Here is a 13,563-nt window from a genome sequence, read left to right on the forward strand (position 1 = left end):
TTTTGTAGTGCTATGTCCAAAAAAATCAAGGCTAAATAAAAGTAAGGTAAATAAATACCAGATCAGATTTGATGTCAGATATTTAAGGAGCAGGCTAGGCTTCTAAATGGTTATGGGATTCTACTCATAAATTTAAAGTGACTCTACATAAGCTAATTAAGCATTTGAACCAACTTTTGGAAAAGGGAAGCTTGAAGGTTTTTGTAAATTTGGAACTTTAACTTTGTAGTTTCTTTGTAAACTCTGCTTATATCAGTGCAAAAATTCTGTGAATTGAGAATCAGGCCATCAACTAAAATTGAATAAACTAGGCAGATATGATTTATTTATGTATTAGTTGTTAATTCATTGACATTCTGCTGGTTGATTTGTTTTAATGCATTTTTCATTGGTAGAGCAAAGAGACTTTTTCTCAGCACTATAAAATATTTGCTTGTTCATCAGAATAAAAATAGCAATTACTGTTAGAAGCCTAACTTCTCACAAAGAAGTGTACAATTTCAAGAAGTGTAGTATGTTACATTATTAGCTCAAAGAGGCAAGGGTTATTGTGTTGTCCTCCCCACATCAGTGAGATGCCAGGACGAAAATTTTAGAAATTTGTTTCAATCTGCTTGCCATTCAAAATTGGTTTATATTTCTACAATGCTATGATGGGTCACAAATTTTAATATAAATATAAATTTTAAACTATAAAGCATAATGCAGTACTTTGTTTTTCATTTATTGATACTGCTTATATTGTTTCCTAGTGAAGTCGTGTAAAATACATTAATCTATCAAATTCATTTACGCAATAATGTTATGCAGTCACCTATAAAAATGTTAACAGCTTTCTGCAATTTACTTGGAGATTGTGGTGGCAGAAGTCATCCTACTTGCTGCATGGATGTGAGAGCTCAGTGAGCTTCCCTTCCACCTCTGCATCTGCATAAGGGACACTCCAATTTATCTGGAGAATGCAAAGGGAATAAGAGATCAAGCAGACTGGCTGACAGTGTGGCAAAGAGATCTGCTTAAGCATGGAAACTTACATGGTCAGAGTTAACCAGAAAACAAATAAACAACAAAACCAAAACAACAACAACAAAAAGCCAGGTTATATGAAGTATAACATGTCATGTGATTAAACGCATTTTAAAACACATTTTTCATTCATCCCTGGAAAGGCTGTCCTTGCTCATACAAGTTTTGGAACTTAGGAAGTCTTCCAGAAGAAACTATACCCTTCCTTTCTCCTCACAGTGGAGATCACATTCAGATCCTGGATAGGGGCTTTCACATTTTAAAGTACCCACGCAATCCCGGGGTACAGGTATGTCGTCTACAGTGAAATACAAATGTTACCACTCTGTTGCTAAAAGTTTTGTTGGCTTCTGTATTATTATTTTTTTCAGACAAATAAGGGCAAAGAGGGCAATTTTACAAATACATCTACTAATGAAAAGTTTTATGCATGTGAATCAATTTAATAGGCCTTGCTAATGAAGTTATTTATGTGCAAAAGTGTTTCAAAATCAGACCATTTTCCTACAAAAAGTTACTGCAGAAATGTGTGGACAGATTGGATTGTGTTTGGGAGATCCTATTCTGCCTGATAGGATTACCAGAATATGAACAGCACTGTATCAATAGAAGACGAATAAATGACACTCTCTGTAACAATATTTCCTGCAGACAGAGACCTGGGAACAATTGTTGTCCCCAGAACTCAAAACAACCAAAAGTTCTTGCTTCTTCTATATCTAATATCTAATTACAGGTAGACCTGTAGCAAACACCTTCAAGTCGAATCTCACACTTCAAATACTCATATAAGGTAGGTGATAATGTTCCTCCACCTGTACCAGGTACTATCACTGCTTCAGGAGAAGACTTGCAAAGCTACAGAGGAGAACAAGACACCTAATTGCTTCTGGTAATGCTTTATGTCTATTACAATTATATTACAAATATTACAACTTAGAAAATCCACCTCCCTCATTCCTTTGTGTAATATGCTTCTTCTCCTTCCTTCAGAGTGGTACAAAGATGTGGAGGAATAAAGTGCTGAACAGCGATTTGTAAAGTCAATCAATGGCTTTATTGCAAATTCCATGCACTTCAAATTCCTCTTCCCAAACTAGCATTGAAAAGTGTCTGACTATAATAAGATCATGGGCAGCCAAACAGGAAGGCAGCAGCTGCTCAACAAGGGGTGCCCTGGAAAAGTACTTTGTTCAAGTCAGTACTAACTTTCCTGCAAGAGCAAGGGCTCTTTATACAAGTGGGAGAAGACAGTGGTAATAAACCACTGGAACTAGCCAGGTAAGAAAAAAGTAAAATAGAGTTGAACTTGAAGCCACATTGAAGGGCTTAAGGTTGGCTGATCTATCCAAGACAAGTAATTTGTCCTGTATTTTCTGAACGCCTTCATTCTACAATCTGTTCCTTCCCCTTTCAAGATCATCTCTCCAGCTTAACTAAGAAGATGCTTTAGAGAACTGGAAGCATTCTATGGAAGTAACATTTTCCTCATCACAAATTCATCTTAACTGGGGATTAGAGACAATGTCTGTCTCAATGAGACTGAGAAAAAAACTCTCAGTAGAGGCAGAATGAATGAGGAAATTAATGATTTGCCTCCAATTATAAGAGTGAAGGTACACAAAGAACAAGGAAATGCCAGTGTCTAGGATTTGCTGGAGGCTGCAACATTCAAATGAAGAAACCATCCTCCAGGTTCATTTCTAAGTCCTTGGCCTCCTCACCATCTCATTACCTGGGAGTGCCCACCTCCCAACAATTCCTTCACCACAGCTGCAAATCATCCATAATTTCTAGGTTCATATGTTACTCCTTACATGCAATTTCAAGAGGAATTGTGTCCTTTCCCTCCCTTTACTTGAGTAAAATCAGTGCCACAGAGTAGAATTTACTTTCCTTTGATCTCTTCTGCATCATGCACCTGAAAGCTGAGAGGACCCCAACTATTAGTAATGCATTACTAGACAAGAACAACGTCAGAAAACATTTATATCCCTTTGGAGATTCAGTGTGGGTTAAAAAGAGCTTACCCTACCTACCATGAAAAAGACTATGGTTGAACTTTGCAACCTCTACTTAACTGGAATTCCTCAAGCTATTATTCCCATTGTGCAACTTCCTTCCTCATCTTCTTCTTTTTTGTTTTGCTTTGTTTTCTCCCCATCACCCTTTCAATTCCCTTGTTGCTCAACTCACATAACTTTATCCAGTCTGATCCTGCTTCCTCTGATGGTTCTGGAAGTAAAATGCTACAGCAACATCAGGTGCCTGCAGATGAAGCAACTGTTTAAGATTCTTCAGCATGTCTCCAACAGTGGTCTGACATCTAGTGATCTTTTGTCAATACAGACAAATCCTTTCACCTACTTCCTTCCCTGTCTCCTGCCAGAAAATCTTTGACTCCAAATAACATTTGTTCCTCTAAAGGTTGAAGGAAAGAGAAGCAGCAAATCAACATCTTGACAGATATCTCATTCTGCCATTTATGACTTTGTAATATTGTCATTTATGAACTATATGATGAAATGGGGAGTATTAAATTTGGAGATAATCTCAGCTTTGGAGGGCAATGTATGTATTAAAGGGTAGGATTAGAGCTTAGAATGATTGTGACAAATTGGAGAAATGCTCTGAAAAAGTAATCTGTGATTCCATGTGAACAAGTGTGAGGGATTAAATTTAGGTAGATGTAATCAACTTTACAAACACAGAAGTAGGAACTAACTACTGAGATAGTAGTTCTGCAGGAAAGGGTTTGGGGCTTATAATGGATAAAAGCTGAGTAAGAGTCAGAAACTTCAAGTTGTTGTAAAAAGGACTTAGATTCTTGAGCAGGAGTGAAGTCATTACGGTAAATGAGATAATCCCTGTGCTCTACTCACCAGTGACAAAGCCTTAGCTGAACAACTGTCCAGTTTGGAGTACCACACTTCAAGAAATGTGTCTGAACTGGAGAGAAAGCAGAGGACACAAGAACAATCAGAGGTCTGCATAATATTTTATCTACAAGGAAGGAATTCTTTAGGAGCTTGGAGTTACTTAAACTAACAGCAGGACTGTTACATGGTAACAGTTTTCAGAGACATAAAAGACGAAGGAATAACTGGTTGTCATCCGAGGGGGGAGAACAGGAAGGGTTGAATTTACATGGCTGTAAGAGAGAGTCAGACTAAACATTAGGAAAAACATACCTAAAGTTGAAAGTACACATGCTGGTACACGTTCCCTTTGGAGACACTGTTATTGGAGATCTCTAAGAAGAGGTCCAACAAGTAGCCTCCAGAAAGGACAGGAGTATAGTTGTATACTCTTTTGGAGGAGAGGGATAGACAAATGACTTTTTGAGACCTTTTCCAGACCAGTATACTGTTATTGCTCTGATAACGCAGCTGATACATCATATCAGTATACCCTAAACTGTATCTACTACCAGCTCTCCTTCCTCACAAGGTTCCTCCTATTGATACTCAGTTGTCCTGTCTTATATTTCATCCACTAAGTGATTCTTATTCCCAGTTAGCTGATGACAATAAGCATTACTCTGTGCCTTGCAATCCCAGACGTGAGGACAGACTGGGAGAATAACTCATTGAGAACAGCCCTGCAGAAAGGACTTGGGGGTTCTGGTGGGCCAAAAGTTTGGAATGAGCCTGCAGTGTGCATTTGCAGCCCAGAAGGCCAACTGCACCCTGGGCTGCAGCAACAGAGGGGGGAAAACAGCAGCAGGTCAAGGTAGGGGATTGTCTGCCTCTACTCTGCCTTGTGAGACTCCACTTGGAGTGCCGCAGCCAGCTCTGGTGCCCCCAGCACCAGAAGGATGTGGGGCTGTTGGAGCAGGTCCAGAGCAGGGCCATGAGGCTGATCAAAGGGCTGGAGCACCTCTCCTACAAAGAAAGGCTGAGAGAGCTAGGGCTGTTCAGCCTACAGAAGAGAAGGCTCCAGGGTGACCTCACTGCGGCTTTTCAGTACTTAAAGGGGACATAAATAAATGAACAGCAACTCTTTACTCAATCAGATAATGACAGGACAAGGGGGAATGATTTAAACTAAAAGAGGGGAAATTTAAATCAGATGTTAGGAGGAAATTCTTCACTCAGAGGGTGGTGAGGCACTGAGACATGTTGCACAGAGAAGCTGTAAATGCCCCATCACAGAAGGTGTTAAAGACCAGGTTGGATGTGGCCATGGGCTACCCAGTCTCTTCCAGCCCAAGTCATTCTATGATTCATTCTATGATTCTCCTTGCTTTAGCAAGGAGATTCAGTCTTTGCATCATGGAATTTTTCTGTTATGCTACATTCATTCACATCAGCTACACTCCATGTTCTGGAACATAGATTCCCTCAACACAGAGGCTTAAAGGTCCAGAAAGACAGATTCATAAATGTATTTACACCTCTGACCTGGATACCAGGCACCTTTAGAAATCTGAAAGCATTGATTTGTTTGATTTCAAAGGGTGTTAGGTGTCTGTATACTTTTAAAATATGACATTTCCCTTGAGAAATGATCTCTTCTGGTAGTCTCAAGTCCATTGCTTGCAATTAAATGGTTTCCTTTCCATTATCATCTCTAAGCATTCTCCAGTTATAACACTCTCCTTTGTTCTCCTGTTGTGTTATAAGCACATTCGTTTTCTTCCTTTCATCCCATGCTTCCATCTCTCTCTTCTGTTTCTCCCAGTTTGTCCCATCTGTCCCATTTTAGCCTCCTATTTGGAGCACAGTATCAGACCTACCGAGCAGACTGAATCTCAAGATAGAACTAAATTCTGTTTCATGTGCAGGTGACTCTTACTGACTTCTGTAAAAAATGGCTGATTATACGTACAGAAAATATTTGGCCCCTAAATGCGATATGCCATCAGTTTTTAATGCACTGGACAGGGGAATACATGACACTATAACGCAACAACTGTGCTTTTGCTTTCAGTTCAGTCCTTGGGAAGTCCTTCCTTGTGCTGTCACACCCTCATGTAAAGGCAATTCTGAAAATTGCAGACATTCTGATGCAAGAGAAATCTATTAAAAATAAACTTTTGGCACATTTGCAATTCTCAGCAGCACTGTCCCAATGCTGTTTTTGTTAGTTAGTTTGTTTTTAATGAAAAACTACTATATCAATAAGTGTAACATAGAACTTCAGGTAAGAAAGATAAACAATACATTTCCTCTCTCTTTTGTCTGGAGTGATCATGAAAAGTTGACAAGGTCAGATGCTCATCCATCCAAAATCACAGGCTAATTACACACTCCTTATCTGGGGGCAAAGAGGTAAAGTCAAAAACATTCTTTACCCAATCCATTTTATCCTACATACCAAACTTACTTTTTGTATGCTGCTTTTCATAATATGGCATACTTTACAGTGCTTGGTAAAGTAAATGCTTTTTGGAAGCATGATTCCCCATTGGGAATTTGGTGTTCATTTTCACTGTGAAGAGATTGATCTTTTCTCACTCAACTCTCTTTGTTCAGATAGAACAACAGTTTTAATATAACAAAATAAACTTTTACAGTCATGTTTATGATCATACAAAGTATGAAAACCCCATACAATCCTATGAAAACCCCAGCCCTATTACTGTCCCTGTATTATAAAGCAAACTCTGCAGAAAAGTGGCTAAAGTCCACATAGTCCCAGACATTTGGGAAAAGCTATTCAAGAAAATGCTCTTTCTGGAAAAGGTTTCCACTATCTCAAGCCACTATCTTGGCTCCATCCCAATTGATTTTGCTGCCTGATGCCACATTTTGTTCTCAAAGTGCCTGCAAATGTATTCTCTAGGTTTTGTTCCCCTGAGTGCTGCTGGTGATTTGACTCAACACCACTTTTACTTCAGATGAAAATATTAAATTAATTTTTGTGGTAGAATGCAACAGGGCTTTGTAGTGCCATGAAAAGACAGTGACCTAGCAGGGAGCAAGAGTAGTATTACAACAATACCTTCACCTCTCTTTGGCTCTGTGCAAAAGTCCCCAGCAGTACTGAGAAACGTTTTCATGGGACAGTCAAATTTCTGCTGAATGTAGGATGAAAAGATGAAGAAACCCATTTTACTGTATTCAGCACACTCCTGCACATATAAGCCCTGCTTAACATCTCTGCTGAACAGAGCCTTAGGGCAGAAAATATATCGAACTCCCATAGTGGAGTACTAGTAATGGCTTTTTAAAACTGTATCAATTTGTATCATTAGCAAAGCACGAATATTTAATCTGGTTTTAATTACTGGAGCCTCCTAGATATTGTATTTCGTTTTCACTCTTCCACCCCACCCCCTCTTCCAATTTTGATGTTGCTGCTGTTGTCCTGCACTTCCAGCCTTGCTCTGATTTGCAAGGCTGATCCAGTCACCAGAATCCTTTTATCACTCTGCTTTGAAAAAAGAATTGAATTTCTTTTGTACATTGGGATGAATTTGTAAATAACACTCGTTCAACAAATTTTGCTCCAAGGATCACTCTGGGAATATACTCAGATCAATATCACCCCGTTAATATCACTTGAAAGTAATGCTGCACAGCACCACTGTGAGGCTGTGGGAATATCATTTTCAAAATAGGGGGTCTGAGAAAGCCAAGTGTTTAGTAACAGGATATTGTACACACAGTCCATGCACTCACTCTCAGAAACAGGGGATACTAATTATCTCCTAGTCTTGCAGCAGCGCACACATAGACTCCCCAGTGCTAGAAGCTGTACGTGCTGAACTTAAAAATATATATATATTTTTTATGACAGAAAGACCCCATGTCCAATGCAATTATTGGCCATCATGTCTTATTTTCCATGTAATCACAGGGAAAACCTCCAAAGAATATTAAAATGTATAGTCTGCATCCTCATTTTTTTCTCTTTAAATAAACACACTGAAGTTCTTTAAATAGTCCTCTCTGCGCTAAGCATAAGCGCAACAAAAGATTTGCAAAGGCTGCAAAACACAACAGAGCACCAGAAAAAATAGATTAAACCCTGGCGTGTAAGAGTCTTTATCTCCTGACCACCAATGTTCTGCTAGGGTATTCAAATGCTCTCACCTCATTCAAAGGCTGATAAAACAATAGGCTTTTAAAAGTCCCCAGGGCTGTCAAAATAAAGCAGGGCGTGTTTATACACCCGGTATATACACATTGCTCGTTTTGCTTTCCCCATTGAGCATAGAAAGACTTTAAGAGCCTTTGCAGGTCTCAGGCATATCCTCCTGTGGGATGATATTGTCTCCCAGCCAGGACCATGCGACACATATAAGAACAAACAGATTGAATTAAACACCAGCTGAAAGTTGATTCAAATCTCTGATCTGCAATTCACCCATTTATTCTGGACTTAAATCCACTTCTGGTCCTTTTACTTACTGAGAAATAAAAAATAAAAATAAAAAAAAATAAAAGCATAGCCCAGGCACATGACAAAACCAGAATCAGAAAGTGAGCAAAAAGAAGCACAAATTTACTTTGAGAACATCTCATGATTTTTTTATTCAGCCTCATGATTAGGTAGGAACAGGCTGACTCATGACATTTGAGTGCCCTGGCTCAGCAGTACTGACTGCTTTTGCTGTCAGAACGCCTGTGTACATCCTCTGTTCCCTATGCTCCTTCTTCACACCCTCAGCTGATTTACATTGCTGGGCAGATACATGATTGCAAAAAAAGAGAAAAATAATACGGAGCAAAAGAACATAAGAGGAGAGGTCTTTCGTGTAATGGCTGCCTTCTGTTCCTGTAGGCTTTCCTTCAAAATCCCAGACATAAAACTACACCATAGAAAAGCGTCATGAAAATAAATCACATCTTACTGAAAGGGCTAGTGCTGTGACTTTCTGTCAGACGAGCTGATCTTACTCGCTGATGGCTGTCAATGGAACTTGTACAGCAGAGAGCAGTGAAAGCAGTATGGGGCTAGCAGGTCCCTGCCAGCCCTCAGGGGAGCAGACTCAAGCCTTTCTCTTAGCTCCAGTGGGAGTGGAGTTGAGGCCAAGGTGGAGCCAGTTACAAGAGCAATGAAGAAACAGAGGGGTTTCTTTCATATAGTTTCTCCTATCTTAAAAAGACAAAATAGATTCTGTAGTCAGAAAGCAAAATATGTTTAAATAACGCCAACCCTGTAAAATATATTCCTTACTTTCCCTCATCGATTAACCCATTTAGGACTACTTTGTAGCCATCAAGTTAAACACAGAAATGAGTATTGCTGGGAACCAAATTTTCCCTCACTTGATTCTCTAGGAATGGAAATGAACCTGTTGAACTCTACTTCTCCCTTCCATTTCTCAACTTGTATTGATTTGCTGTAGTGTCAGTGATACAATGCTTTGTGATAATCTTTTTTTCTTAATTATCTTTATGCTAGGCTCTAAAACACATGACTTACCTTGCTGAATGCATTCCACGCTCATCTGCTGTGAAGTGATAGGAAAATAAAAAATGTATATGCCACTAACAATATGTTTGTATCTATCTAATGTAAAACATCCTCAGTTATTGGCTGTAATGTTATACATAAAATATGACCAGGAACGCAGCAGTAATCATAAGGAGAATAGCAACCAGCTATCTAGCTTCAGGTTTGACCATGTATTTCATGTTTCATACTGTTTTACAGTATGAAATACCATCCGTTTTGAGACACAATCCTGCAACTCACATGAATAAATCTTGACACATGAGATTAGAACCACTGAAATCAATGAATTCCTTTATTCAGCCTTAGCACGCATTGACTTCAATGAGGCTTGCCTAAGGACATGCAGGGTTTGTTCCAGTGGTCCAGCTTGTTTGAGTGAGAACTGCAAGACTGGGTTTGCATTGCCTTTCATGAAAACAGTAGTCCTGATGCTTCTGAAAGCTAAAAGATCTTTGTTTTCAAAGCCAGATCTTGGCTCATTACACCAACAAGGCAATAATATTACCTTTTTAACTGCACAATTACAGGAAATATTAATAAAGTAATAGAAGAACAAGCAAGAAATTCAGCAAGAAAGGGGTAAGAAGAATAACATTTTCATTAGCCACATGTTGAAAGGGAAAAATTTATGTTTGCATCCAACCTTGAACATCTTAGAAACATCATATTCCCATTGAGCTCAAGAACAGTTAGGTGACTGCAAATATGGGATGGATGTCTTGACAATATGAAGCTATGTAGAAAGAAGAGCTGCAGAAAAGATATTTGTGGCAAGAGAGTTAAACAGGAGGCCAGGTTGACCTAACTCCTGCAATACAGAAGGCTGCAGTGGAGAAACTATACTCAGTTCCACACCCAGCTTTAGGAAATCTGAGAATTATCTAATCAGCAAATGGTGTAGAAAATATAACCTTAGACATAATCTGAAGGCACTTGAATATCTGAACATCTAGCAAATGTGAACAAATGTTCTTGACCTGGCTTTAATCCATAGTTTCTATAGCAGAGCTGGAAAAGCCCTCAAATTTGTCCTACAAAGGGGGTATAGTTAATTCTAACCTCAAGATGGACTCAAAAATGTAGTTTAAAGGCTTGCTGTTAAGCAAACATCCTACCAGAGCTTTATCACTTCTAGATGATGAGACTGTGACTCATACTACATCTCAGACACAGGAATCTGAGCAAATCCACCATTACCACCACACACACAAAATACACAGGAGCTTGGAGATCAAACAGAAAATAATAAGCTCAGATATTTCTACACTTAGTGCAGGTGGAAAGGTGAGGATGGGCAGAATAGACAGAACCTGCCACCATCCCTCCACCACTCAGTGGATGGGGCAAGGAGGGATTTGGGAAAGGTAGGAGGTAGCAACATGCTTTTGGGGAAAACTAGCAGCAAATTACTTTTTCTTAGGAATAAAGTGGAAATGGGGAAAAGAAGAGATTCCAAGGGGACTTACTGAGACTTACTGCCTCCTTACCACCTTTTAACCAGGTCAGTCACAAATCTGGTTCAAGACTATGTTTGTTATGATAATAATGTAATAAATATAACAACTACCTAATCCCTGCACAGTTGATATAAAAATACTACCTTGATATTGACTTTAATTTTAGTGAAAATAATGCTGTTTGTTAATACATTTTAACAATCCTCTGTAAGGTTGAAGTCTAAACATCAGAGACAAAAGTGAAGGTATAATGGAGTGAAACACATTTGACTGTTACCTTTGTGCATGCTGCTACAATACAAAAGTGAACAGAAAACACTAATGTGAAAACCATAGATTTAAAACTACTCCCTCTAGAATCATTTATTGGCTATCAGCAGCACAGGCAATTATTTTCTGAATGTATATATGGAAAGATCTTTAAAATAAAATAATCGTGACAAGGTATGCTAGGGTCAAGGACAAAATACACTGATGAAAACTACAGCTGAACAAGAATAATTTTTTTCTGCCAAACCAGCCAGAGAAGTTAATCTTTCGAGTTTACCATTTAGAATAAAATTCAATCTCATGTATACTGACATTATATTTCTCTTTTGTCGCACAGACCATTGTTGTACAATGGATATGTGGTATTTAAATATCTATATATGTCTACACACATGCACATTCATATGTAATATCTATGCACACTCACAATATAGGCATGCACCCACATGCTTACGTGTAAGGTTTACTACTAAGTTTTGCTTTAGTCATTGAAATCTGGCTGCTAACACATGTACACACCACAGCACACAACTGTGCAAGTTGAATCAGCTCCCCAAGGAGCAGAGGCTTGGCTAACAGATTCCTTAGTTCATTATAATCACTGCTTTCAACCTCTCATTATAGAGAAACTCTATCACCAGGATTCTTTAGAAACCCAAGGCCAATGAATGTTCATTTAAACTAGCATCACTTAGCTGAAGTCGAAGGTATAACCAACAGGGCAGTGTTTATAGGAAAACCACTTAATTTTTTTTTTTTTGGTAAAGCCTTCATAAGGTTTCAGCTTCCGCTAAGTCTCTGTTAGTACTAACCACTCTCAAACCAATAGGTTCAACATTAATTAAACAGACCTCATTCTCTCCAGTGTAAAAATACAGGGACTACATATAAACCTGTTACAAAATATGTATTCTGTTTATACATATTTACATAGACCTCAGATCCGAATATATGCAGTACCAGAAGGCTAAAGCCATCTGATGCAGAAGATCAGGAAAACAATCTGCAGGGGCTCTAAAGCGGCCAGAAAATGAGTATTTTTTTCTGGTGACAAACAACATGATGCAAGACATATATGGGCTTTAGTTTGTCAAGGGGAAATAGTTGCATAAGTTATTTATCTGGAGTGACCAGACAAATCTTCATCCCTGCACACAAAGGAGAGAGTATTGTCCCTCCTCCGTATGTTTATTAACATTTCCAAGATTAGGGGTACCTTCTTGTTACTCCAGTATTTAACCATTTTGGCTTCCTTTTATCTTCCGACCCCCCTTTTAAAACTTGACTCTGGAGTTTCATTTTGGAGGCAGTAAAGTCCCCCTCATTTTCAGTCCTGTCTCTCGCAGCCCTGCTCCTCTTGCATGCTTAATGCACACGATGTGTCAGCAAAGTGAATATGTTTGTTGTTTGTTGTTGGTTATTCTCCCCCCGCCCCCCACACCCAGTCCACCTCCCCCTTACCAAGGAGGATTGCGATGGGGAGGGAATACGAAAGCTGGAAAAGCTTGCTGGGAAACGTAGTCTAGCCTCAGCTGCCTTGGAACAAGAGTGCAAAGCTCTGTGCATCCCCGCAGCCCCCGCGCAGGGTCCGTGATCTGGGGATCTGGCCCAGGAGACCATGAAGAACAGGAAGCGAGGGCGAGCCCACAGAAGAGCTCATTCCTTTGGGTCACATTGGCTGTGTTGCTCTTGGATTTGGGCCAAATTCACAGAAAAAGCCTCACGTGCGGATGGGATGCTATGGCTGGGACAGGGAAGGGGACACGCCGCTGCTCCCTGGACTAGGGCTTCAGTAGCAGGAGTTGCTCTTTCCAATGCTTCACATGTGCACCTGGCAGTGTGGGGATGCCTAACAGGAAAACTTTCACACTGCTTTTTCTTCGTATTGAAGACATATTTAATTTTAATAGGAGCAGGACAAATTCTATCTTGGATTTGGCTTAATTGTTATGCCTCCAACTTCACATCTCAACAGGAAAACAAAACATTCTTCTCAGCTTTAACACATTCGTTTAAATAGTCATTCATGTTTCTAAGTGAAAAATGTAGTGGATCTTCCCACTTACTGCTGGTATTTTTAGTCCACACCCAGTTGCATGATCACACCCTATACCACCACTACACCACTCACCATCTTTATTTCTGTATTTATTTTGTACCTAGAGAAAAAAAAAAAAAAATAATTCTTCCTTTCAGCCTCATGGGCAAGCAACTGTGGGGGTAGAAAATGCAAATTCTTGGAAGCCCTCTGGGATTTATTTATTTATTTATTTTAAAGGAAATCAGGTGCTCAGCCTCTTGTATTTAATGGAGAGGGGCATTCGTTCTTGACAATGCAAAGGCTTTTGCTAATGTGTGGACGGGGGGTTCCCTGGCAATTTTATTTTATATACCGCAATTG

This window comes from Anas acuta, chromosome 1 (genome assembly GCF_963932015.1).
Source record: "Anas acuta chromosome 1, bAnaAcu1.1, whole genome shotgun sequence".
Lineage (NCBI taxonomy): Eukaryota > Metazoa > Chordata > Aves > Anseriformes > Anatidae > Anas > Anas acuta.